The sequence below is a fragment of the Amphibalanus amphitrite genome, unplaced genomic scaffold (genome assembly GCF_019059575.1).
Source record: "Amphibalanus amphitrite isolate SeventyFive unplaced genomic scaffold, NRLGWU_Aamphi_draft 000748F_arrow, whole genome shotgun sequence".
Taxonomy (NCBI): Eukaryota; Metazoa; Arthropoda; class Thecostraca; order Balanomorpha; family Balanidae; genus Amphibalanus; species Amphibalanus amphitrite.
Window position 1 is genome coordinate 1 of NW_024882242.1, and position 27042 is coordinate 27042.

General features: G+C 48.8%; 2 long non-coding RNA genes across 2 annotated transcripts; both read right to left on the reverse strand.

The window, feature by feature from the left end:
* Nucleotides 1-3: 3 nt before the first annotated feature.
* On the reverse strand, nt 4-26745 carry LOC122365563. The gene is made up of 3 exons (XR_006253770.1): nt 26633-26745; nt 1136-1248; nt 4-103 (listed from the first exon to the last, which is right to left on the reverse strand). It is a non-coding gene; the product is annotated as an uncharacterized LOC122365563 (long non-coding RNA).
* Nucleotides 14305-18910, reverse strand: LOC122365564. Its single transcript, XR_006253771.1, has 2 exons — nt 17224-18910; nt 14305-14833 (listed from the first exon to the last, which is right to left on the reverse strand). It is a non-coding gene; the product is annotated as an uncharacterized LOC122365564 (long non-coding RNA).
* Nucleotides 26746-27042: the final 297 nt, after the last annotated feature.

Sequence of the window (27042 nt, forward strand, 5' to 3'; positions counted from 1 at the left end):
AGAAGTCGGCGTCAGCACAAACCCGTGCCCGGAGGGAACGTGATCCGCTTCTCGTCGTAGTTGTAGGCGATGAACCGCTTCTCGCGGCTGTGTGACTCATTTTCTGAAAGATCGATGTCAAAATGTGTCAGACAAAGCAGCGCTGATACCTACTTAAATGAAGATTCAAACGTGTAGTCGGCGGTGATCATTTTTTTTTTCTAAGATAGTCCGTTACCCATGATCAGGTAACCAGGAGTGCCCCCTCCCACAGTCCCGGCGACGCACAGAGACCTTACTTTAACACCAGGTAACATAATAAATTGATCAAGTCGCGGCACTCCCTGCTAAGAAGTGGAAAATATAAATAAATATAACGCATGCAATACTACTAAAAAATGTTAGTAAGTACGCCAAAAAGGAGGAAAGTAGTCATTGCCAAGTGAAGCAAAATGACTGCCCACTATACCACACAAGCAACTATCATTTATACCAGTGTTAGTAATTAACGCAATACGCATTCATACTCAAGGTGGGGAAAAGCATGCCTGGTCAAGTTCTTGCAAGGTTATTTTTATTGCCGAAACCCTTGGCTCCGTCCGGCTAAGCTAGGCTTGTTGCCAGACAGAACCTCAGGAAACAGCACGGACTAGAGTATTTTAAGAATTAGTACAATAAGTTTTATAGATGTCAATGTAGGTAATGCATGTAACCTACATTCAATTTGCATATTTACCACAAGGTAAATATGCAAATTGAAATAGACAATGATTGAGAAGGGTGGCACACAAGGATTTATTGTAATTGGTATTTAAAATAGGTATATACGAATCGTTAAGTTGTGTACATGCATGACATGCACATACGTACATACATGCATATGCATATGTATCATGTACGCGAAACATACACACATACATACACACACGACACACATACATACACACGGTATCATGAGTACCTACCTAGTAAGTTAATCATCCCAGCCTAATATTTGAGAAAAATAAGCTATTATTAGTAATCTATACCTACCGTAAAATTATACCCTCACAAAATTGATTTGGGTAAAAGCGGCCGTGATGTAAAGGCTAAATTATATAAACAGGAGATACATTTTTGCTCATGCGCTGAAGTCGCCATCAACTTGGGGCCTCACGTGCTGATGACGCATTGGTGTTGTGCCGGTAGAGGTCTTCGAGGTCAGATGTGGCAATTGGGGTCATCATAACCGCTAGGAGACATCCGAAGAGCAATGGAGAGGGAGACATCCTGCAACGAAAAATTAGGAAGTCACACTTATGCAATGCATATTTGCCGGAAAATGTTATTGTTGGGAGATGGGGCTTGTTGCAACAAATGCGATTCGATTATAGTTCGGAGGGAAGAATACATAAATTGATAGAGGAAAGAGGTGGGATGAAAAAGAGAGAGAGAGAGAGAGAGAGAGAGAGAGAGAGAGAGAGAGAGAGAGAGAGAGAGAGAGAGCGAAAGAAAGAGAGAGAGAAAGAGATAGAGAAAGAGAAAGAGAAAGAGAAAGAAAGAAAGAAAGAAAGAAAGAAAGAAAGAAAGAAAGAAAGAAAGAAAGAAAGAAAGAAAGAAAGAAAGAAAGAAAGAAAGAAAGAAGAAAGAAAGAAAGAAAGAAAGCACACGTCACTCCTGCATCGCACACGTCACTCCTGCCGCCTCTCCTCATAGCGTTGGCGCGCGCGTGTGTGGCTCCGTTCTCGTCATTTACACACACGTGTGAAGTTTACAACCCGTGTTTCCGTCGTTTACAATCCGTTCACCTTATTTACAAACCCGTTCCAGTCAGTTACAAACCCTTCACAGTCTGACAGATTGTCAACACTCTACCATTGACGTCATCCAACGTAACACTATCGCCGCCTGAGAAAACAATCGGATCATTAACGCCTGACATGCGCCGTCTCCTTCATTACGCTGAAGCCCACTTTCCCGTCGAATTACATAGCTGATTCCCGAGATTTCAGGAAGCTGTATTGTGTTTAGTATCTCCATGGAGACACGGTTCACTGTTGATTGATCACATCGTGCTAGATCATGTGACCCAGGAGAGGGGCGATTACAGTTTACGGCTCTGCCTGGCGGCATTGATGTCGCAATATCGGTGACGATGATGGTTCATCTGCGCCAGACTACCAGTACTAGAATATTGGCTTTCTGGTGCCGTCCTATAGGCATCTTTTTATGCAGGACGTGTTAGCTGATAGAAACGTAAAACAGTCCACGTGTCCTAGAAGCGACCACTTGGATTTTAGGCTACGTATAACGTCATGCCAATAAAGCTAATCGCATTGCAGTGGAACTCATAAGCCAAGAAAGTTGAAGATTAAGTGATACATTCTCAGACACAATGACCCTGGGCCTGGATGCAATTCAGCATCAAGCAGTTGGTTAAGACGCCGTAAAGTCGAGTTAGCCCGTAAAAAGCATTGCCGCCTCCGGAGGAGCTGGCTAATTCTTTTAGCGGGTGCCCGCAGTGATAGTTTCTAGATAATTGCAGCTGCTTGCTGGCGCCAGTCACGATACCGAGAGGCTGGCAATGGAGCTGAAGCTGGAGCTGGCACTGGTGCTTGGCAGCCTGTGAGGGATAGTGGAAGACGAAAATTCAATGGGGGTGGGTAGTGGGAGATGGAGACGAAAATTAAATGAGATAGGGGACAGAAAGATGAGATTGGGATGCTTTGGGGAAGGGTAGGGAGATGGAGCCGTTAATGCTATGACAGGAGGGAGCGGGAAGACGGACATACTGCGCAGAGAAGCCGGGCGGGCTGGTGACCGCAGCGCAGCACAGCACACTAACTCGGCGCCACTGAGCTCCAGAGCTCCGGGGTCAGATCCTGGTGACCCGTTTCGTGTGTTGCTAAGTCCACGGTTACGGCGTCTGGCTTTCTAAGTCGGAGTAATTGATGGACGCCCGATGAGGGGATAATACGGATCGTGTGCGATATGGCCGCTGTGGGCTCTGGGATGTCGTGTGGGGATGGTGTCAGACATTTAGCGCCCGAGGCGCGTCCCACTTGTGTGCAGTAGAAGTTACGTAGTAGTATACCCTTTACCGCTGTTATTTGTTTGATCCTCAACGATTGAACCTTCCATTTCACCCTTAGTTTCTTCAACAATAATCTCTAGCAAAGTTTAACCTACTATTGAAAGTACCAAAGCGTTAGTTAGGTTAGAAAAAGACGACTCATAATTGTTTCCTTGTTTTTTTTTTTCTGAACGATATAATGTTCGATACAACTCGACACAGCAAGTCCATATGTCCTCATCGAAAATATAAATTACAGTGGTCTGAATATGAAACTCAAGACTGCAACAGTGACCATTTATCGCATTTAAATCGGAGGGTTACGCATCTTGACCTCCCGGAAACAGTGCACATTCTTACACTTTCCCATCTGGCTGGGAACCACTCATATATCGCGTCTGTCCACAGAACTACCACTCCATCCTCTTCAGCAGAGTGGCAGCTTTGTTTGATCTGCCTCGCTCTCCCTCCGCCACTTTCAGTACCAAGTGCGACTTCCTCTGAATGAGCTGTCTACTTCATATTCCCCTCCAGCCGCCCCGAGCGGGCGGGATGCCTCTCATTTCAGTCACGGAGTCACGTGCTCCCAAACCACGAGACGTCCTTCTCACTGACTCTTGGAAAAGGACTCTTGGCGCCCTCTTGGCAAAGACTACCTAGAGCTGGCATCGAGGGCTGCTGCCGAAAGATAGCGGCTTCGGGAGTTGCTATCGAGAACTGTTTTCGAGAGACGGTAATGAGCCTTGCTATCGAGATCTGCTGCGGAGAGTTGCTAAGATCGAGACTCGAGAGCTGCTTCCAACGATATCCGAGCCGAGGGTCCCAAGTGCACTCTATAGGCCACCCTCTGCCTGTGCACGTGCGCTTTTGTGCGGTGTCGGCGTCGCCCGGGCCGCGGATGGGGCCGGCTGGCCTGACCGCCTTCCGCGCAGCGATGATGAGTGAAAATGAAGGGCCCTCGGGAGCCGGCAGCGGTTGTAGCTCAGTGTGTGGCGGCCACTGTACGTGCGCTGTCGACTGCGGCGCCAACGGGACGTGTGCGAGTGTGTGATGTAGGTCGGTATAGTCAGCATTCAGAAGGCTGCTGGGTGAAAAGGGTGGGGAGGAGTCGGTAGATGAGAGGCGCTGCACCTGATAACTACGTGTGTAGACCGAGCCGCACAGTCCAACGCTGGACCCAGGCCTCATTGAAATACCTTCCTATCACGTTACTTGAACACGTTGCAAATGATGCCTACTGGTGATTGAAACCAACTAACTAAATTTACTTACAAGGCTTCTTTTTGGAATAGTTCAATGTTTTACCATAAAAAGGTCCACATTTGTGCTCGACTTGAAGTATAAAAAGTCAGGAGATTTCGAACTTTAGCCGTTTCATGGTGTAAGCTTTCAGGCATCTTTTCAGCTCTTATCCCAGTACTTGTAATCCAGGCAGTGTTCATTGTTCCTCTTTCTCCTGCCCCGGTATAATTTGGCAGTGTTCCAGCATCCCATGTCTCAGTATAGTCTGGAGCGGTGAAAGTCTATTGTAGTTGTGATACAAGAAAGAAATTAAATCGATAGCGTCTAATGATGGGACCAGGGTGTCGGATAAAAAATGTCTGGGACGCATTGTTTCATTGTTCACAGCAAATAAAGCGCGAAGGACGATCTAGCGAGATATCTTGCTATTGACCTCCATGGTCAAATGCCGTCTTCAAGGTCAACTGCCGCGAAGACACAACTTCCGGTATGCTGGTCAAAGTCGGCAAATGCGCATTGGTATATGGTTTTGCAACCGAATGTACAAGGGATAACTGTGAATTACCCGACCCCTACACATAACAACACAGACGTAGCCTAAATTTACTGGTTGAGCACGGCTTTTTGCTATGCGAGTAATACGCTCTGCTCCGGTGGTCAGCATTTCAACTCCCAACCCAATGCGAAATCAACACTTTTTGTTTGAAACCCTCACCAGCACTTTTCCATTCCAGTCCATTTCAGCCGTCCCCTACCATATACAATCGTAATATCCGTCACCCGAGTGGCCCTTGGGGAGATGTTACGACACGGACCGGCCCAAAGCCGCCCCATTAGTTGCGCGGAGGAGTGGACTTCCCTGGCCCCGGTGCGCCCGTCCGAACGGTGAGGTCACTTTCGCCGCGCTACCCCTCTGAGAGAGGATCCGTCCGGCATCCAGAGATAGCGACACGTGAGTTTTGTGCTATGGAGGTCACCGAAACACAAGTGACAGAGTGAGAATCGTCAGAGATTCGGGGAATTTGGGACCGCGACGCGTGATAAAGGCACAAATGGAGCAGTTCGACGTGCCTCTGGGGTGATAGTCGGACGGCTTATTTGACGTGAATGTAGGCAATCATCATAGCGGATATTAATCAATGCGCTTGCTCCCGGCCTTCTGATGGATGGATAAACATCACGTTTGTTGATTTCTCTAAAGCCCAGAAATGGCTGGGCGCACCTCCGCCGTACCTAAATAATGCCATCTTGAGTTTTAAATGCGTTTGCACTGTGTTGCCGCGCTATGCCCCCGGTCCGGGAGCGCAGGGGCCGGTCCGTGTCGGCGCTAAATGGCCATCGCCGCTCGGTCGGTGGTGTCGAGAACGAAAGTGGGTCTGTGGCGTATACTTGTCGGGTGTAATCGGCGTGGTTCGGACGAGCCGCGGCGGGGCGGGGCGGGGCGGTAGCCAAGGCCGGACCGACGGAGAATGGCAGCTGTCGGAAACTGACCGTGACTGCGTGTGACGGCATCACGGTAACGTTCACGAAACGCCACGGAAACTGACCGCAGGTGGGAGAGCGCCGTGATCGAGCGGAGGCCAGTCACTGGCATTGATAGAACAGTCGCCGGGACTGACAGAGCAGTCGAGGAAGACTAGACCGGCCAGAGACTGTAAGTATACCTAATTGCCTATCACTAGGACTGACTGTAGACCAGTCACTGGACCGAGCGGGTGCGTCTTCACTCTTCAGGACATATGATCCGAGCATGGTTCGAGCGGCACTTGCCAGTCCGGGCACCGAAACCCCCAACTCGGGGCGTCGTTCAAGTCACTACCTGACCTAGCTCAGTGTGTCATTAGCGTCAGCATCTGATTTTCGTGTATCATCGGTGTAACAGGGTTGTATACGACTCAATCAATAGCAATCAATTCAATCACGACAAATTTGGGAAACCAATCAAATCAATCAAGTCAGAGCAGTTTTCGGGAATTGATTCAATCGACTCAAACGCGACAATGAAAGGAATCAATCAACTCAATCAAACGACTCAAGCCAAGATATACATTAGGTTTTTTGTCCCACCAACTTGGAAAAGTGTCCATAGCAGTCTGGTGTACCTACCTACCTACCTACCTACAGAAGAAACATAAAAATATTGTCATTTAAAATTATAAATTGCCATGCCATTCAAATTTCTATGTAATAAGGAAGGATACCTAGTGATGGACAGGTGGATCATGATATTGAGGTTCAATGGGTAGAATTGGAGCAGAAGTTTCATTTAATGGGTGCAAAATAACCCAGTAGTTGATTCGCCCCTTAACACAAATCACCACCTTTCACCAAAAAGTTGTCAATTTAATTTTGGCCGTATTCCAACTCCATTTACACTTAATATCAGATATTGCAGTTAAAAGTTGGCTGCTCGGATTTTGGCAGTGTTCGTGATTTGGCCATTTACCCTACACCATGTCTATTTTAATGGATAATATGCATCAATAACATATTAACCATAGAAATAGAAATAAATATCTTACCTGCATCATGCATGTGACGGTTTCGGTTAGACAGAGACTGACGGGCTTTAGCCACGCAATGTGCATTTGAGACGTGGGATGTTGTCAGATTGGGAAGGAAGAGATTTGAAGTATTTGGCGGTCCACGACTCTGGATGTGGCATGTCAATGTTAGGTACCTATGTGAGGAATTCAAAACATTTTATTGCAATACAATTTGAAACTGTTAGAACTGGGGGATAGGGATGAGGATTAAAAATATATTCAAAAGGAAATGGAGAGGACAGGGACTCTGAAACCACAGGATAAGTTAAGGACAAAGGAAGTAGGAACAAGGAAAATTAAAGCAACGCGAAAACGGCACGGTGCGACTGCGAAACAATGAAAACGTTTTGCCAATAAGTATGCTAAGCTTTTATAAATCCTTATTCTACGTCTTTTGATATTTTGGTAAGATGACGTCATTGATTATCATGTAGTATGGTAGATCATCATAAAATAAATCGGTTGTACAACACCAATTTCGCTTTAATTATTATTTCCTTTGAAATAAAAACACTTTATAATATTCGGTAAAATATTTTAAGGAAAATGAAATATATTAAATATGTTATGCTTAGGCTCTCAGGAGAAAAGGATCAACAAACGTTCTGCTGCAAATTAAACAATGCAGCAAATTAGCTATTAATGTCGTAAACGTAATTAGCGAGACGAAAACGGCGCTTTTGTTTCAGTTATTTTTGTAGGGGTTTCAGATCAGGGTATTTTTAGATAGTTATCAGGCCCATGTCACTCCACTTTTGATGACATCATAAGGGGGCCTCAGGACAATAATGGCGCGGTGCGCCACAATCGCTTCAAAGTTATACTTGCCAACAGTTGCCATTTTTGAAAAATATTATTTTGAAATAAAGTTCCGAGTAATAAAAATATTGTAATAAAGTTGTTCAATAAATCGATACCATATCTAAAAACTTATTGAAAAATGATTTATTCATAGTAAGAATATAAGCTGAATGCGTTTTTACGTTGCTTTCCTGCAACTGCAGGGGATTTTTAAATCGTCTATATCTTTAAAATCGGCCATTTCTTAGCATATTGCCGCTCTTTTTATCGCTAGAAAATTGGTTGGACTTTCTAATGACATCAACGGCTGAGCGATATGTGTAGAGTGTCACCAACAATCTTCAAATGAAGTTAGTCATTTTTACGTTGTAAAGGAATGGAGTACCCCTGGCGAGCATCAGGGGTGAAGTCACTCAGGATCTGTCTCTGATTGGTCGGCGGGGGAGTGACTGTACCTTCTATAGATGGCCTTGATAGTTATATAGAGTTCAGTGGGTTGTTTCTGAGGAGATTTGGAGATGTGAATTATTAAAGGGACCCTCCCACCTTAACATTAGATTTGAGTTGAGATAGCCAAAATGGGGTCCCTGGCTCACAATTACCGGTTTCGGCACTCACAACATCGAGAAATGCCTTAAATCGGAAATATTGAATTTCAAAATTGCAGCATTTTGATTCAGAGGGGCTAATGCTTAGGAATACCCCTCTGAATGTGTGACGTCAGCGCAGATATCTAACGCTTTTTAAATGTTTGACTAAAACGTTTTGTAGCACGCGGTGGTATATGCTGCTTTGCGCGCAACAAATGCCGCACATTCAAATAAAGTCGCTAGGAACAGCGGAGATCCCAAAAAGTAAACAAAAGTAAAAGTCTAATATCTTGAAAACCGGTGAATATTTTTCGATGAAATTTGGTAGATATTCGTTTTTGCTCTTTCTGAACCGAGCGACATCACTTTCATGCCAATTCTTTAACTTTTTCGAAGGTGGGAGGGTCCCTTTAATTAATCACACTTTATTAGTATATAGGGACTTGCACTTTATCATCTGGATTAAAAAAAAAAACGTTTCCTGCCATTGACCTAAAAAGGACTTCTAGAGGTCTATGTTTCCTGCTGAGTGCAGAAAGGTAGGTAGGTGTATCGCCAGGTTCTATCACCAGGATTGGAGCAGTTATTGCAGTTGAAAGTCAAAGGTCGCTGTCCATGTTTAGGCCCTGTTCTTTATTTGGCCATCTACCCCATATTGCAGTTGTGATGACAAGCAGTTTTCAGTGTAGTTTTGTGATCTTTGATGTCATCAATTGGTGTCAATATTTTTCGTCAACTAAAACTTATTTGAACTTTCCATTCAATCGACTCAATCATACGAGTCACTCTAATTTTCGGGAATCAAATCAGTCAACCAGTCGCTAAAGTCAAACGAGTCAGTCAACCAGTCATCTCGAAAAGTCAATCGACTCAATCCAATCAACTCAAAATACGCGTTGAAACAAATCAATCAATTCAATCGACTTGATTGGTATACAACCCTGCGGTGTAAACACCTGACTTCTGTGACATTACCCATGCAGCAGCTAGCCGACCTCTGAGACCTACCCTGTCGGAGCGTTACATCTCAGACTTGCCGACAGCCCCTGAGGAGGGGCAGCTTTCTCGAGAGGCCTGACGAGGAGGTCTGATCGCCCATCATATACAGTTTTGTGCAGCATGGGAGAGGGTGGGAGGGTGGTGAGAGGAGAAACATCTTGATAGCCAGGGAGAGCAGGTAATGAGAGTGAGCTGAAGAAGGGGAGAGAGAAGTAGAACATAAAAAGACGCAAAGAAAACGATGAAAAATTAATAAGAGCGATTGAGTTTCAGGGTAAAAACGAAGAATCTCGGAAAATGAATAGGTATGAAAGAAAGCCATATATCGTTGGGCAAAAGCAGACAAAGCAAATCACGAAATGTCGAAAATTTCGGCATTTTGTAATTTCGACTCGAAATAGCCATGGTAGAGCCGAGCATGCTTTTATATAGTATTTTAACGAAGAACAAAAGTGACCACGCACAACATGATGAACTTGAAGGATTCTTGAGACTGCAGTCCAGGGTACAGTGAGGATGACATGGCTTATTGAGAAGCCAGTTCCGTGTCCATTATCGGGAGAGGACGGAGTGAAATAAGGAATAAGGGTTAGAGGACAGAGGCAGAGAGGGAGTCAGGGAGGAAAGGAGAGAGAGAGAAAGAGAGAGAGAGAGGAGGGAGGGAGGGAGGGAGGGAGGGAGGGAGGGAGGGAGGGAGTCCTAGTGGACCTGGCTGCGGCCAGGCCGAGAGGGACGTCGCGTCTGACGAATGGGGTGCTCCGGAAGGGAGGGAGGGAGTCCTAGAGGACCGTGCTGCGGGTCAGGCCGAGAGGGACGTCACGTCTGACGAATGGGGTGCTCCGGGACGGGCGGATGGCCGCGATAGCTGTATGGAGTCACCCCTGCGGCCCGGTGGAGCCACTCTCTCCTTCTGTCAGGTGAATAGGGGCAGCCACCAGTGGCCACCTTTTGAAAACGGCGCATTAGTATTAATGCCGACAAAATTGCACCGTCAAGATGCACCAAAGCGAAGGAAATATGAAATGTATGATCAGTAGTAAGATCAGAGGACCCGACGTCAACTGTAAGCCCGACATCAAATGTAGATTAAACAGTTCGCTGCTCTCTTCGCAGAGACGACGATGAATAAGGCATCACACAGGAACGCGTGGCTAGCCTGAAGTAACAGCGATACGGGAGGGCAAAGACGCAAAGTAGGTAGGTATCCCAATCTAAGGAATTATGAGTTAGGATATCAATGTGACTGGAGCAGCGGATGTGTTTTATAGACATAACTGCATCGATAGCCGAAAAGGATACGTTGTTGTTACAAAAAGGATACGTTGTTGTTGGCTGTCGTTGCTGTTGTTGACAGCAAATCTATTCTTTCTTTGCTGCCGCTTCAAAACGATGCTTAATCTGTGATGTCCAATTCAGCCAATAACACAGTGCCGGCGGCACATGTCTTACATCTCAGGCAGTGGAACACAATCACATCAAATCTGTTCGCCAGCCACTATTCTACACAATCACCGCCTCAGTTCTGGCTCAGTGGGCCAGCTCCCATCGCCCAAGGCCGCTCGAGCAGACGTCCGCGGGCTAACGGAAGCACTTCGACCCGTCACACCGGGCGCCACAGCCAGTCACGTGACCCATAGTGAGTGAGCCCGCCCCCGGTCACGTGCTCGAGGGCTAATGAGTCAATTACGGTCAGAGATGATTGATGACTTATGTTCGGAGCCCTGTGGCCGTAATATGAATGCGGAGGTAAAAGAATAGGAAAAGGAACCTCCCAGTTCCAATCTTTGCCGCTGGACGATATTTTTGGTATCAATTAACAGTCAATAAAGTAGTGTAACTTCACCTGTCAATAGGCGTAAGCCTGTTGGTGATTTATGGAAATACAAGAAGTATGCTCAAATGCAACCGTTTACGAGCCTGGTCGTGGCGCAATGCCATTTTGATGAGTTTAATTGAATCATATCCGCAATAGGTGTAATGCTCAAATAACATATCATTGTTCATGTGTAAGAAAACTCGGTCATTTAGCCGTTTTCACGAAGGCCATCTGGTACAAATTTGGTACAAATTAGGTGCAGATTTGGTGTAGATTTGGTCAGATTAGGATCAGTGTGTTTCTTAAAAGTTATCCGTTTGGGTTGCTCAGATGCTAGGCACAAATTTTTCAAATTATCAGACATTATTTTTTACTAAAAAACTAAAATAAATTCATGATATGAAGATATTTATTGTAAAAGAGAACTGATGCACATTTAGTTAAATTAGGTGCATTCGTCAAACAGCCCGTCTCGAAAACGGCGAATATAATTGCTTATCATAAACAGTTTGAGTAGGCCTACACTTGTGTACCTACAATCCTTACAGCATTAACCCGCGCACCGACGGGGGTCTGCGCCAACTTAGTACCGACGGGGGGGGCGGATGACCGCCCCCCCCCCTGAGATCTCGAGAACGAAGCAAGATAGCGACAAGCGGTAAACGGCATCGGATACGCACGGCCAAGATCTACAATTTTTACTAAGGTCATTTTCAGGTCAGGTCAAAGATGACGTCACAGGGGTCGAAAAAGTCAAAATGGCGGCGCTAAATATGGAGAGAGTTTTTCTCGAATAACTTTCGAATTAGTCAAGATAGGAACAAACTAAGGGCATCATCGTGATCCTCTCGTCAATCCGCATCGAATGATATATATGTTGACCTCGAAAGGTCAAGGTCAAAGGTTGACCTCAGGTCACGTGACCTCGAGGTCATCATGTATATCATTCGATGCGTCTTGACGAGCTGAACACAATGAGACCATCCACGCGTCTGTATCTTGTTCCTGTACGGAGTTATTGGCCAAAAACCTTTGGTGACCTTTGATGACGTCACATGACCTCACAGCTGCCCAACAGCAAAACAGACCTCAAGGTAGTGAAGGTTGATCGTATATGAAGTCATGTATGGTATATGGGGCCATTCCGACCCGTTTTAGTGGTAAAAACAGGGAGTTGATTTTTCCCCCATTGACTTATAATGGGGAGGTCGCGAAATTGACCTGACCTTAGGTCACCGATATCAAAATTCCGAGATATACAAATTGTAGCTACTAATGACCTGATAATATCCTGCGACTTTCAAAGGCCTCCGACATCTACTGTAGCTCTGGCACGGTGACAAAGTTGCAAAAAAGTGACTTGAGGTTGGGTCATTCAAAGTGACCTGGTGACCTGACCTTAAAAGTTAGGAGGTTCAAACTTGCACACCATGTGTAAAATTGATGAGGTGATAGTCATACCAAATTTCGCGGCGCTACGCGCCGCGGTTTTCCCGCTATTCGCGAAAAACCTCAGGGGGGGGGGCGGATATCCGCCCCCCCCGTCGGTGCGCGGGTTAAATGCCAACTGCCCTACCTGAAAACTGGTTTGCGACTACACCTCAACACCAATCGACCATTCACTGTCCAATAATATCCTATTACTGTCTAATTAAATTGATCGAAGTGAATCTTCTACGAGAATGTTAGCTACAAGCAGTATGTTTTTGTGGCTGTAGCTTACCATTGGTTATGGCTAATCACAAAAAAAAACTTTCATAGAAAGCGCATTTGTCAGTTTTATCCATCCAAGAACTGTGCTTTGCGGCACATTTGTTAACTCGCATGGTTCCAAAGTTCATTTTCGTTCATCTGCTCTGTTGGGCTCGGTCTATTGGGTTCGGAAGTATTCATCTATTCAGACATTTTAGGGCTGTGAGATGAGATGATAGGGTAGACACCATGCATACGCGTTTTTCGGGCTTAGCCTAACCAAATAAAACACCGTTTAATTTACCCTAACGAAACTTAAGCTAACATTTTTGATCGTTTAATTGCAAGTTAGCCTAAATCTGGCTTATGCTGATATGAAGGGAATATGAAGGAGCCGTTGAAACAGAGCCAGAAAACTTCGCCAGGTTATCATGCGACCAGCTGAACTTTCCGCAGATTGGGAGACACTGCCACGGAGTTGAAGAGGCTAGTCCACGGGCGTAATTCTTTTTTTTCCAATTAAAGGAAGGCGCTATACGGAGTATATCCCAGTGCGTCATTGTCAAGTGACTTACAACACCTTTATCCGGCCATCTGTCTCCGAGGTGTAGTGGTTGGTTAGCGCACTCGCCCCGTGTTCAGAGGACCGAAGGTTCGAATCCCGCCGGCGGCTGAAATTTTTGGCGCGTTGTAGGTTTGTAGGCTGTAGGTTAGGTCAAGTTAGGTTAGGTTAGGTTGTTAGTTTTTGTTTGGTTTGGTTACAAAGAAGCATCTTCAGGTATAGTGCCTACCTTTGGTTGGAAAAAAGAAACACGCAGTCCATGGATGGCTCACGCCGCGCTACATTTATGAACAGGCATTAGTGACGCAGTTCTGAGTCCACGGGTCCGGCACTAACATCAAATTCGGTTGATACGTTCAGAGCATATTCCCAGGAATATTCACCGCGGACGGTAAATTTCCCGAAAATGGCCGTTCGGAGTCGTTCCCGGATGTAATAGGTGTTTTCTATGTGATGCCACAATGCGTGCGTGGTCCTCGGCATCAGTATTTCGGCACGTGGGTCGTTCACATAAATCTGAGCGAATGAGGGTGGCTGGTCTCCGTTGGCTTCGAGTGGTTCAAGTCGGTCCCGCAGTCCGCACCACATGTACACGGCACGTACCCGCCAGTGCCAGCAGGCTGTGGCACCCGTCACGGCTCACGCGCAGACATCGACGACAGGGCCAGCGCCGAGTTCAGACTTCAGATGCCTGGAAAACTGACGGAAGGTACGCGCTTCCACACCGTCGCCAGCCCAAAGATGGCGCAGCACAGGTGGCGGGGCCGGCACGGGGTCAAGGAGGACCTCCCCCACCCCACCCACCCCACAGCAGAAGGTGGCACGTTCACCCAACCACCGTAAGGCCGCACGCGCTACGCCAGCCTGCAGCCGCTCCCCTAGCATCATAGCATTAGTTTGCACTAGAACATACAGGGTGTAACGAAATTATCCGAACATCTATTTTTCGCCATATCTGCTCGCACAGTTTCTTGCTTAATGTGGAAGCTGGAAAATTGGATGAATGCATATTAGCACAGACGGTGTCTCGGTCCAAACTGTATTCGAGCCGGCCAGGTAGCCCCCGGGTCACAGAGGCAACGCCACCACGGTTCACATACGAGTGTCATGAGCGCATGTCACGAGCGCAAGTACGCGTGCACCGGCGCGGCGGCCGCCAGCTCAGCTCCATGACACTCCTCCACCCCGAATACTTGCACAGCAACAAACAAATAAATATGCACCTCACAGAACAAATAACAACTGAAACAAAACGCCTACTCATAGCTCGCCACGTATCGGTCTGGGGGCCGCAGGGTGGACCGGTCTCTCAGCCGGTACCACGGCGCGCTGGGAGAGGGTGCGGACGGCGGGACGGTGGTCACACCCGGCGCGGGCACCGCTCCGGTCAGCCCTGGCGGCGCCGGAACAGGCGGCCGGCCAGGAGCAGGCGCTCGATCAGGAGCCGGCAGCCGATCGGGAGTGGAGGCCAGTAATTGTCCGGGAACGGGAGCATGCCGTGCAGATGCAGCGGCGCTCTCCGTGACCGGATCAGGAGCAGGTATCGGTGTCACTCTGGAACGGAGAGGATCGTTAGCGACATGCGGAACAGCTGAATATCGCTCACGAACCTGGTCGGCGTGCCGCACAATCACCCTTCCGTCATTTAGCTCCACAGTGACCTTAACTCCCTCTACGAACACTACACGACCGGGCGCCCACCGACAACGCTCCAATCCCTGCAATCTATCGACAGCAGGCACATACACAGGGTCACCCGGGTTCAGACATCGTTCACGGGCATTTCGATCACGGTACGTCTTTTGAGCCTCCTGCTGTCTCCGTATACGCTCCTGCCTATCTGGTAGCACACCATCTAAATGAGTGCGTGGCACACGACCCAGAAATAATTCGGCGGGCGTACATGAGGTCGTAGTATGCGGTGTTGTGCGGTACCTAAACAGAAATCGAGAGACCTTGGTCTTAATGGACCCCGAGATCTGTTTGTACAGCCCGTTTTTGAAGCTTTGCACGCTTCTTTAGGCTAAGCCGTTTGATTTGGGTGATAGGCTGGGTGTCGTGAAGTGCCTGATCCCATTTACACTGCAAAACGTTTTGAATTGCTGTGATACAAAACACTGGGCGTAGTCTGTCACTAGCACTGTTGGCACTCCCCAGCACGCAAACGACGCTCGTAATTTCTCAATCGTGATCAGTGAGTCGGAGGAACGAGTTGGGTAGACGTCCATCCATTTGGAGTGGGCGTCGACTATCACCAGAAACATCTATCCGTTAGCCGAGCAATAGTCTACATGGACTCGCTGCCAGGTCGAGTCGGCCACTGCCAAGGATGCAGTGGAGCGTCAGGGGCCCTGCCCTTCAGTTCCTGACACTTCACACAACACTTCACGATATCACGAATGTCGTCATCGATTTTTGGCCACCAAACATACATTTTAGCCAACATTTTGGTTCTACACTCGCCAGCATGACCTTCATGTAATAACTTCAACATGGCACCCCCGTCCCTGCGGCGGGACCACCACTCGTGACCCCCACAAAACACAGCCATCCTGCACACTCAGTTCACCTATACGGGACCTGTACGGCTGAAAATCAGGGCTGAGGGAAACACTATTGACATCCGGCCAGCCATCTCTGACATATCGATGTACCGCTGACAACACGGGATCCAGAGCGGTCCACCGCTGTATCTGGGACACATTCACTGGGGATGAGTCGATGAACTCAAGTAAATGGACAGTCTCAGCCGGAATTGGAACGCTCGAACAAGCCTTCTCGCACGAAGGCAGCCTGCTAAGCGCGTCACAGTGGCCTTGCTTAGATCCTCGCCGGTACTCAAGGTGGTAATCGTAGGCCCCAAGCATCAGAGCCCAGCGGACCATCCTAGGTGACGCAATCACGGGCAAAGATTTCTGCTCTCCTATGAGGCCTATGCTCTGACTGTATAGTGAAAGTTCGCCCCGCTAGGTAATAGTGAAATTTCTTAACGCCGGTCACTACAGCTAATGCCTCTTTATCAGTCTGTGAGTATCTAGTTCGGTGTCATTCAACGTGCGCGAATAGTAAGCCACAGGTCGCTTGCCCTGTGACGTCCGCTGGCTCAACACACAGCCAATGCCGACCGGTCCCGCGTCACAGGCGAGAACCACCGGAAGGGCGGGATCAAAATGGGCTAGTGCAGGAGGGCTAACTAGCATCTCTTTGGCTTTCCGAAAAGCAGACTTCTCTGCCTCAGCACACTGCCAGGGCTGATCTGCCTTTAGAAGACGATAGAGCGGAGCCAAGACACTCGCCAGGTTCTCAAGGAATTTCCCATATGTAGTTGATTACTAGCCACTTACGCAGTTCCTTAGCATCCCGCGGTTCCGGGGCACGGACAATCGTGGCCGTTTTCTCGTCGGTGGTCTCCACACCACGGCTGCTTATCTTAAGCCCCAGATAGGTCACGCTGCTGACGCCGAAGCTACACTTGGCCTTGTTGACCCTAAAACCCGCTTCCTCCAGCCGTCTAAGAACCTGCCGGAGGGCCTCGTCATGCGCAGCGGCATCGACACCCGCAACTACAATGTCGTCCAAGAAGACCCCAACGCCAGAGATACCAGCCGGGACAGTTTCCAGCGTCCGCTGGAACAGCGACACTGCACTCGAATAGGCGAAGGTCAACCGAAGGGTCGAAGAAGACCCCTCGGGGTGTTAACCGTGAGATACTCGCGGGCCTTTTCATTTAGCGGAAGCTGATTATACGCGTTTTTCAAGTCGATCTTTGAAAATATGGTACATCCCGAGAGTTTTGAGTACAGTTCCTCCACACGCGGCAAGGCATACTGCTCTGCCTTAGCAGCCCTGTTGACGGTAAAGCGGTAGTCCCCACACACCCGTATTGACTGACCCCCAGCCTTGGGGACAACCACCAAGGGAGCCACCCATTTGCTGTGCCGTACCTGTTCCCAGAGTCCGCCACGGATCTGGTCCTCCAGCTCGGCGTCCACAGCTTCCCTAAAGGCCAGCGGTACGGTGCGAGGCTTGAAGGAACGAGGCTGGACGTCCGGGTCTACGTCGATGCCGACTTCCCCGCCTCGATAGCAGCCCAGCTCCTCCTTGAAGACGTCAGCGAACTCGTCCAGGATGGGCTGCACACGGGTCTCCGCAGTCACTCAACAGATGGAGGGCCAGTCGAGCCTGATGTGTCCCAGCCAGTTCCTGCCGAACAGCCAGGGCCCGCCACCTTCGACTACGATGAGAGGGAGTCGCTGAGCCTGTCCGCCGTACTGAACGTTCACTGCAGCCTGCCCCATGACTGGCAGCTGCTCACCGCTGTAGGTCTTCAGCTTCACCGAACACGGTTCCAGCTTCGGCCCTCCACAGGGCCAGAGCTGCCGAAACCCGGCGTCAGAGCAGACCGACAGAGTCGGTCCAGCTCCATCTCGACCTTCTGACCGTCGAGCGCTATCGGCACCATCAGCGGCGGTCGCCTGACACTGAGGCCGGTCCGGACGGTGAAAATGCTGTACACCTCCTCACCGGTCCCGGGACTAGAACTCCTCGGTTGCGTAGTGCCGTCCTCTCTGCTACCCTCCTACGCGTCCGACCCTTGTAACGCGTCGCCATCAGCCGAGACATGGCGGAGGTGCTGCTGGTTCTTCCTGCAGGCAGCTCGGACGTGACCCCTGAGGCCACAGCTGTAGCACACCTTATCGATGAACGGGCACGTGTCCGGCTGATGATACCTCAGGCACCTGAAACAGCTCGCCGCCGTGCTGTCACCTGGCCCGGGCGTCGTCCTGTCACGCTGAGAGCGCAGCCGACCACCAGCTCTGGAGTCTGCTGCGCCGCCACCGCCGTCCCTGTAGCCGGCAGGAGCGCGGGCAGCACCGGCACCCCTGGAACTGCTACGCAGCCGCAGCGGACCCCGGGCACCAGTCAGCCGATGAACGGAGGCTCCATCTGCTCGCTGCTCAGCACCGCCGCTGAGCTCAGCCGCACTCGCTGCCGCCGACTCGTGTGCCTGGGCCAGCTGCTCCGCCGACTGGAGCGTCAGCCCCGGCTCACTGAGAAGCAAGGTTGCAGCAACTCGTTCCGTATGCCACAGACCAAACGGTCACGCAGCATTTCATTAAGGACATTAGGTGCGAACGAACAGTCTTTAGCCAGCTTACGAAGCCGCGCTAGAAAATTAGCAACTGTCTCACCGCCATTCCTGAAGCACGAATGAAACCGGAATCTGGCCACTATTTCAGATTTATCCGGCTCGAAGTGACTTTGCAAAACGCTGACCAGCTGAACGTATGTTTTCTCACTTACAGTGGCTGGAGCAATAAGATCTTCCAGCAGACCGAACGTTTTTGCGCCGATCGCACAAAGCAGCACGGCCCGCTTCTTTGCTTCTTGATCACTCCCGATATCTTGCGCCACAAAGTACTGATTTAACCGCCGCGTATAAGCACCGAAGCACTCAACGTCCGCATCGAACTCGGGCGCCCTGCCCGCCATCGCCGCGTATCCGAGCCGGCCAGGTAGCCCCCGGGTCACAGAGGCAACGCCACCACGGTTCACATACGAGTGCCCCCAGCACGGATGTCACGAGCGCAAGTACGCGTGCACCGGCGCGGCGGCCGCCAGCTCAGCTCCATGAGACAAAGCTCTGGTATCTGCTCTCAACTCAGCAGTGACCTGACCTTGCGAAATGACTCTTGCTCTGAGTAAGAGTCGAGTCGCCAACGGTTTCATTTGATAGTTTTCGTTCAAGGAAGTGGAGAGAAGGGAGTACAGTCTCTCGTTTCGTAGTAAGGCTAAGTGTTGGTGGCATGGTGGCATGAGCCAGAAGCTGGTCTGTCAGCAGCTGGACATCAGCAGCAGCCAGTAGCACATCTGCCTGAGGCGTAACAGACTGGGACTTGGTGGCAGACTCAGTCCGGCCTCGATCGCAAAAGGCGCCCTTTGCCAAGTGGTGAGAAGAGTTGTCAAGATAGCGACAGGGAAACGCAAACAGACTCGAATTCTTACCAAGGCAGATAATAAGAGGTCCCACATCATGATTCACCATTACCCGCCCTTTAGCTTGGTTTTACTGCCCTTCAAACTGAAAAAGACAATGAAATTGACGGGAAAACAACCAGTCCACCACCTTTGGAGTTTGGACTCAGGCCAGGGCGTGTCCACTGGTCGAAGGAAGAGATGAATGAGGTGGCCTGGTCGGATGGGAAGCCGTTCGAGCTGCGATATCCGTTGAGCCGTCAAATTGACCATGTGTGGGCTGCCAGCAGCTCGAACGGCGTCGCCCGGCGTCAAACATCCGGCCAAAATCTAGACCTGAAGCATGCTCAGCTGCTGTGTAATATTCAAGCTGTTCATGACGCCACAGAAAACCACTATCAGTGATAAGTATTACCGGCGCAACATCCTGGCTAGCGATTGGTTAGAGTCACTCAACCAGGCTGCACAGGTGGGCTCAGTTTCTGAACGTGTACTGATGCCTGATTCAAGCCGCGCAGTTTTCATGCGGGGCGGCGCACCACCATGAAGTCCCTAGCAGAATGATGAGTGATGCCGAGAGGACCTATTTTTCTATTCAGCTTCACTGGGGGGGAGGGGGGCAGCGGCATCGCTGCGGGGGCTACGCCCCCCCCCCCCTAGCATCTCAGAGGAAGTCCTGGGGGCCAACCATGTGTTTTGCCCCCCCCCCCACACCCCACACCCACTTTTTACTCGAGGCCCTCTCGTCTAGGACGTGGTCACCTTCCAGAATAAACAAACTCGGTAAAAATAAGTTCCACGAATCCCCACGCACAGAGTCCAAGGGACCCTTGTTGATCCAAGGAGGCCCTCTATCCATACTCGTCAGCGGAGGCCCCTGGAACTGATGCCCTGAGAGGCGCTAGTGGATATGAGGAGGCCCCAATATCCACACTGGTCTGGGGAGGCCCCTGACACTGGCGGTCTGAGAGGCCCGTCTGGCGTCTATCCACACTAGTCAGAGGAGGTCCCTGAGACTGGGAGGCCCCTCCATCCACACTAGTCAGAATTGGCCCCTGGACATTGGTGGTCTGGGATCCCCCTACCCTCACTAGTCAGAAGAGGCCCCTCTATCCTCAATAGTCAGAAGAGGCCTCTGAGACTGATGGTCAGAGAGGTCCTAGTGAATCTGAGGAGGCCCCTCTATCCACACTGTCCTAGGGAGGCCCCGAGACTGATGGTCTGAGAGACCCTTTTATTTATACTAGCCACAGCTGCACAGGAGCCCCCTGAGATAAATGGTCTGAGAGACTCTTCTATTTATACTAACCTAAGGCGCCCCTGGGATTGATGGTCTAACAGGCCCTTATATGTATACTGGCCGGAAGAAGGCCAATGAGACTGATGGTCTGAGAGACCCTTCTATTCACACTGGCCAGAGGAGGCAATTGAGACTGGTGGTTTGAGAGGACCTACTATTCATAAAAGGCAGAGGAGGCCCATGAACTTAAGGGTCTGAGAGCCCCTCCTATTCATACTAACCAAGAGACGACCCTGAAATTAATAATCTGCGAGGCTCTTCTATTCATACCAGCCAGAGAAAGCCCCTGGGATTGATGATCTAAGAGGCCCTTCTATCTATAGTTGCCAAAGGAGGCCCCTGAGACTGACGGTGGCCAGAAATGGCCTTTGAGACTGATGGTCTGAGAGGCCCTTCTATTCAAACTAGGCATGGGAGGCCCCTGAGAATAATAGTCCGAAGTCTCAGATACCTCCTCTGACTAGTGTGGACTGTGGATAGACGGGCCTCTCAGACCCTCAGAGGCCGGTATCCCTCAGAGGCCGGTATGGGATATAAGAGCTCAGTGAGAGCTTGTGTGGTGCCTTCAGTGGCCTTGTGGAGCCGTTAGTGTTCTCTGGCGCCGGTGCGTCCTCACTCCTCAGTCACCGGTGTGGGACATTTAGAGCTCAGAGATACTGGTGTGGGGCCCTCAGAGGTGTCGGTGTGGGTCCTTCAGATGAACCTATAGAGCCTTGAGAGTTGAGATGCACACGTGTGTGGGCCCCAGAGGCGCCGGTGTGGGGCCCTCAGAGCCACCGATATAGGGCCTTGAAGGAAATGGTTCATTTTCCTGAAATTTGTATTTTACTACAGATTAGTGATTTTCATGATCATAATTATCAGAAAATAAAATAAAACCTTTTTGTATGAAGGATTATTTTCCATATTTTAATCTAGGAAGAACTATATTCTATATAAAATTATGTTTATCGCGGAACCTTACAACGCGTTGACCAATCATATTGTGTAGTTCAAACCTACCCATGCTGATTGGCTGACGATGAGGTGACTGCATTCCTCTGCAAGGCGCGCATTCCTCTGAAAGGCACTCTTTTTGGAATGAGAAATGGAATATCTTCGTCTAGGGTGATTGTTGAGCCGTAAAAGGCACAAAGAGCCAATCATCTTTGTGCTAGTCTCAGCTCAAGCTACAAAGTACAAAACTGCTATTCCAGTTTAAAAAAAAACATGTGAAAAGTGAACTATTTCCTTTAAGAGACACTGGTAGGTATGACCTTCAAAGGCGCCGGTGTGTGGCGCTCATAAACACTGGTGTGGAGCCATTACAGGCGGGTGGAGCCGTTAGAGGCCGGAAGGGGCCCTTAGGTGCCTACAAGGAGCCTTCAGAAGCTGGTGTGGCACCCTTATGGGGATTAGCGTGTCTACTTAGGAGCCCTCGAGGTGCTCTCACGAGCTCTGTGGGGCCCTACCGAGCCGAAATATGGCCATATTTTTTTTTCTTTTTTAACGGCCAGTTGCCGCCGCAGGGGTCTTAGGACTTTTATTCTCAGGGACCTCCTCTGCATAGTTTGAATAGAAGGTCCTCTCAGACCATCAGTCTCGAAGGCCTCTTCTGGCCACCATCAGTCTCAGGGGCCTCCTTTGGCAAGTACAGATAGAAGGGCCTCTCAGATCATTAACCCTCGCCCGCACATGGGGGGGGGGGTGGTGGTTGCCACCCCCTGGTAGTTTTTTTCTGCTCTGCACTCAACATTTTTAGAGCTAGATGCCTGATTTTTCGTATAGCTGCTCCTCTATCCTTTCTCGATGTCCACTGAAAATGTCAAGTCTGTGGTTTTGGGTTTCGGAGATATGACCTTGTTCATCAGGTCATGTCATGACCCTAATGACAAATACCCAATATCTTGCGTTGGCCATGGGTCTTGTGAGCTTTTGACACCTTGATTTCGGCCTTTTTTCCCAGTCTTACCTCCCCTATCAGTGAACATGTTGTTTGACGATATACAGATGTCAAGGTTAGGGTCAAGGTCAACCTAGGTCATCTGGAAACATTGCGCTTTAGGCAAGCGGAATTTACTTTTTGTGAAGTTTCTTTGACTGTATTTTTAGTAAAAGTTTCTCATTTCTTGATCTCATGTAATATGGACACATAAACAATCGGTGCACACATCAGTATACACACAGACACACACAGACATACAAACACATATCATTTACCTTGAACTAACTTGACCTGAGATGACCTCACCAGCAAAAACCTGGTCGGATAGTGTGACATAGAGGTTCTAGCTGGCTTGACACCACAATACGGCATCGTCATCGGTATATGATGAGCAGCGCACTCGATATCCAACGGTGACCCAAAACTGAGAGCAGTGGGACACGAGACCTTAGGGAAATGCAGTGTGCAAGGCTTGAGGGCAGAGTAGGACACAGGGCTGATGGCATGGGACAGCACAAGGCCTGATGACAGGGCAGAGCACAGCAGCTTAGTGCGAGGGCGGGGTCTGAGGGCAAGACAATGCACAAGGCTTAATGACAGAATAGGACAGGGTCTGAGGGCAGGGCATGCACATGGGGCCTGGTAGCAAAACATGACAGGACAGGGCCTGAGACAGGGCAAGGCATCAGGCTTGAGGAAGGACGCTGGGCCGGGGCATGAGGGCATGGGAAGGCACAAGACCTGATGGCAGGACAGGGCACAGCACCTGAGGGCAAGGCAGGGCACGGGGTCTGATGGCAGGACAAGTGTACAAGGCTTGAGGGCAGAGAAGGGCACAGGGCCTCAAACTAGGGTAGGGCAGGGCACGGGCGTAAAGATGGGAAGACAGCGCATACAACTTCAAGGCAGAGTACATAAGGTATCGGATTTGAGGGCAGGACAGGGCGGGGCACAGGGCCTGAAGGAAGGGCAGGGCAAGGTACAAGACGTAAGGACAGGATACTGGGCAGGCCACATACCCTAGGGGTATAGTAGGGGAGGATAACAAGGTGTACGACTTCAGGATAGGGCAAGGCACAAGGAATGGAGAGGGCATGTTTGTGCTTAGGTACATAGTAAATCAGGGCACAAAGCAATCGAAAAGCAGCATCTGTTACACAGTAAAAGAAATTGAACGTCGCGCTTATTGGGAGGTCGGATAGACCCATCCATGACCCTCAGTTAAAAAAAAACTCGTAAAAGGTGGCCGATCGCGGCGAAACTTTTCGCATTCACGAGCTAATCAAAATTACACACATCATGACAATTATATGACCCCGAACCCCATGACCCTTGACCTATGGCGTGTTTCTAGAGACCATGGCATGGCAGAATCGCGATTCTGCGTGTTAGCGCACATTATCGACGCGTTTTCAAACTATTTGTGTCTTAAAAAAAACGCCAACTTGTGGGATGATTGTAATACCATGCCTTATGGTAGGTGTCAGGGTCGCATTAGGGTCAGGTGGTCAAGGTTACTGAGCTTAGATTAAGATGACCTTGCTTCACCTTTTCAAGTTTCAATATGTATTAGTGTCCTTTTTGCAGATGTCGAATTTAGGATCCATTTTCAGGAGAGGTTTTGGTGCCAAAAAATATGTTACGAAGCTTCCCATGTTACGAAGCTCCCTTTCAGTGGTGATTGACACCTACTTTGGCTACCTGGCATGACACCTAGGCTAGCTACTGGACACTGGTTGACCTGAGCTTACCTGACCAGACCTACCCCCAGGCCCCAAATGCTGAAAGGGGATTCAGGTTCAGCGCAAAATTTTGAGCAAAGTAGCACTAAAATTGGGAGGTTTGTATTTCCTTTGTATTTCATTTTTGTAACCACCTGGTCAGGCAATGTGAAAGAGTGACAAATAAATATCAAAGCATGGATAAGATAGGCTACTATTTTATTTTTATTAGTTAAGAAAAGATCATCATGGCAGGGCTATGACTAAAAATAAGTGGCCTAAATCCGATGAGAAAACAGGATTTGAGGGAACCCTAGGTTTGGCTCCTTGAGCCTCTGCCCCCCCCCCTCCATTGAAAATCCCTTACAGGAGGCCCTGTAGCCCCCGGCCCCCCACCTCAAAAAGTAGGTGGGCACTTGCCCACCTGGCCCCTCCTGTTCCTACGCCTATGCAATTTTGTTAATAGCCAAACTATCAAAAACAAAACACAAACTAATGTTTGTGGAATCAACAGTTTGATTCTGACACCAGATCACCTCCATAAAAATAAAATTCCCTGATTGTCTTTTAGCATGCTTTGCATTAAAAACAGTCATTATTTTGGCTGTATTTTTTTTGTGTGTGGTTAGCTTCATCATTTTTCTTTGCCACCAGCTAGCAGCACTGCCAATCAGTGTTTTACAAGAAGCATGCCAATTGGGGAAACTATGAGGCAGAAATAAAAACATTGATCAATCAATAAATGGATCTCGTACCTATGACAATATATGGGCATAAATGCAGCCCCCGCTATGACGGGGTGCATTCAGTGTAACGGGACAATACTTGCGGTATTGAGTACACCCACTGAAGAGAAAAAGCTTCCATTTACCAAAGGAATGATAGTTAACGAGTAATACTTGACAAAAGTACGTACATTCACCCAAAAATGACGATATTTTTTGCAGGTTCTGGGCGTCCACTTTGGCAGACAATCAGCTGGCCATTCCATAAATGGATCGGCACTATGAAACAAGTTAAGAAATTTATTTTTAAAACAATAAACACAAAATAGTAACTATTGAATAATAATTAATTTTGCTATAATTGACAATATTGTAAACAAATTAATACAAATAAAAACTATTTACCATCTCTTAATTACTCACTTTTTCTGGCACGTTTCTTTCGATCAGCAATTGCCGTCAAACGTCGGTTGGCCTTGAGTCACAACTAACTTCATTAGGACCGCCTTAATTGTGCGCTGAGTGAGTACAGGCCTTGTGTGAATCACAACTTGCTTATGTCTTATTTTTTCATTTGAAAGCTAGGATGCACAAAATCACGTCCATTTTTTCGTTACATGGTCATGGCCCTGCCCACTTTAACCTTTCATTGGTCAATCAATATTTGGATTTGAGCCTCGTCCTTTACCCATCTGATGCACAACCTAACAGAACAGCTTCCAACAAAGTATGGTTAGTTTTACAATTCAAATTATAAGGATGCCCTGCTCCTTCATTTCAAAATGAAAAGTGATGTAACCATTAACAACACATGAGCCTAGTATCCACCATCTTCACACAACTATATAGCCGCCAAGATAAAGCAAAAAGGGATACCGGTATGGACTCTAGTCATGTCATGGCAGGCACAAGCTACCTACAGGCAATTTTTGCAAGAAGGTAGGTGGAAAAACAAAACAAAACAAGGAGACAAGTGACAACAATATGGGTGGGTGGAGTTCTTCTGGCTGTTTACTTAACCTGATCTATCATATATCAGGGAGAACAATATTTAGCTTACCTGTTGTAGACACACAGCGACCACTGCCACCATCCTTGAAACTGCATGTGCAACAACAACAATAACGCTCAAAGATATTCCGGCGTGCAAACAGCTGCGCCGAAATTGTATCTCAGTCGTGCTTCCAAATCGACGTGGCACATCGCTGCCAGATCTTTTACTGGACGAGGAAGGCCTTTGAGTATGAAGCAAACCCTGGTGGATAAAATATGAACTAACAGAATCGTTTAATTGGCCGGGTTAGGGTAAATCTGGTTTAGGCTAACGTGCTCCAAAGTTAGTATAAACTCGGATCTGGGCTGTTCCTATCAAAATACACTAGTTTTAATTTATGCTATCCAAAAAGTTAGGGTAAATTAAAATAAATTGAAAATCGGGTTTAGGCTAACGAAAAGTTAGCCTAAACCCGTTTCACAAAAGCATGTACTGAATCGTTGAGTTGATCACTAACTGACGTGCCGCATTGGTGAACTATACCTAAAGCGATTCAAGCTCAGCCAGTTATAATCCATATTCACGCCTTTCGGTATTTTTCTGCGGACACTGTCCTGGCTGACGGTATTTAGGCAAAACAAACACATCAGAGAGACAACTGTCAAACAGGTCCAGTCCCTCCCACTGCTCTGCACCCCTCCAAAGTCCCTCACCTGTCCTTCCTCTGTATCCTGGCCGGTCCTCCGAGTCCCTATCACCACCGGTCGCCGTCGGCTCGTCGACTACCACCTCTCCCCCCGCCGTCCGGGACGCCTCTGACCACCGGCTAGCGCGCCGGTTACCTCGTGCCGTGTACCCCTTAGGTCGGTGGCCATCGAGAAAGGCAGCCAATGGGCTACGGTGGCCGGCGGCCTCAGGCGCTGCGAGCGACACCCGGACGCCACCGGACACTGGAGATTTTCACCCGTGCCGAGAGCGCCACCGCCGCCGCCGCCGAGCCGAGCCGCCCTCCTCCGACGGACGATGGGTCGGGTCGGGTCGACGGGTCGGGTTCGTCTGTCCGCCCGGCAGTCGCCACTGCTGAGGTCGGTTGTCCTCCTGTCTAAGGTCCGACTGCTCCCAT